Source organism: Cebus imitator, unplaced genomic scaffold (assembly GCF_001604975.1).
Source record: "Cebus imitator isolate Cc_AM_T3 unplaced genomic scaffold, Cebus_imitator-1.0 Scaffold53, whole genome shotgun sequence".
In the NCBI taxonomy this organism is placed as follows: domain Eukaryota; kingdom Metazoa; phylum Chordata; class Mammalia; order Primates; family Cebidae; genus Cebus; species Cebus imitator.
Genome location: NW_016107368.1, coordinates 4,809,609 through 4,810,634, shown reverse-complemented (window position 1 = coordinate 4,810,634; position 1,026 = coordinate 4,809,609).

Here is a 1,026-nt window from a genome sequence, read left to right as displayed (position 1 = left end):
TACATGAGTTTGCAAGTGGCTTTTTTCCCTTTCTGATCTTTTTTTTTTCTTTTAGAGATGGGATCTTGCTATGTTGCCCCGGCTGGTGTGCAGTGGCTAGTCACAGGTGCAATCATGGTGCAATACAGCCTGAAACAACTCCTAGCCTCAAGCAATTCTCATGCCTCCGCCTCCACGTACCACCTCACCTGGCTTCCCCCAGTCAGATCTTCAGATGAGACACCAGCCTTGGCTAACACCTTGAAGAAAATCTGTGAAAGGTTCTGAGGCAGGTAAACCACAGAGACAGTGAGATAATGAATATGATTATTTTAAGCCAGTAAGATTTCAGGGGCCAGCCGGGCGTGGTGGCTTATGCCTGTAATCCCAGCACTTTGGGAGGCCGAGGTGGGCATATCACCTGAGGTCGGGAGTTCGAGACCAGTCTGACCAACATGGAGACACCCCGTCTCTACTAAAAATACAAAGTTAGCTGGGCGTGGTGGCGCATGCCTGTAATCCCAGCTACTCCAGAGGCTGAGGCAGGAGAATCGCTTGAACCCCGGAGGTGGAGGCTGCAGTGAGCAGAGATCTTGCCATTGCACTCCAGCCTGGGCAACAAGAGTGAAACTCTATCTTAAAAAAAAAAAAAAAAAGATTTGCGGGGCCAGGTGAGGTGGCTCATGCCTTTAATCCCAGCACTTCAGGAGGCCAAAATGGATGGCTTGAGCCCAGGGGTTTGAGACTAGCCTGGGCAACATGGCAAAACCCCATTTCTACAAAAAATTTAAAGATTAGCTGCACATGGTGGTGCACACCTTTAGTCCCAGTTAATTGGGAGGCTGAGGTTGGAGTGGACCCTGATCCTGCCACGGCACTCCAGCCTGGATGACAGTGGGAGCCCCTGTTTCGACAACAACAAAAAAGATTTGGGGCTATTTGTTACACAGCAATAGCAAACTAACACACTATTGTTTTGATCATCATTATTAGAGGACGTTTCATAAAGTGAAAGAATATGGGGGCTTTTTTTTTTTTTTTTTTTTT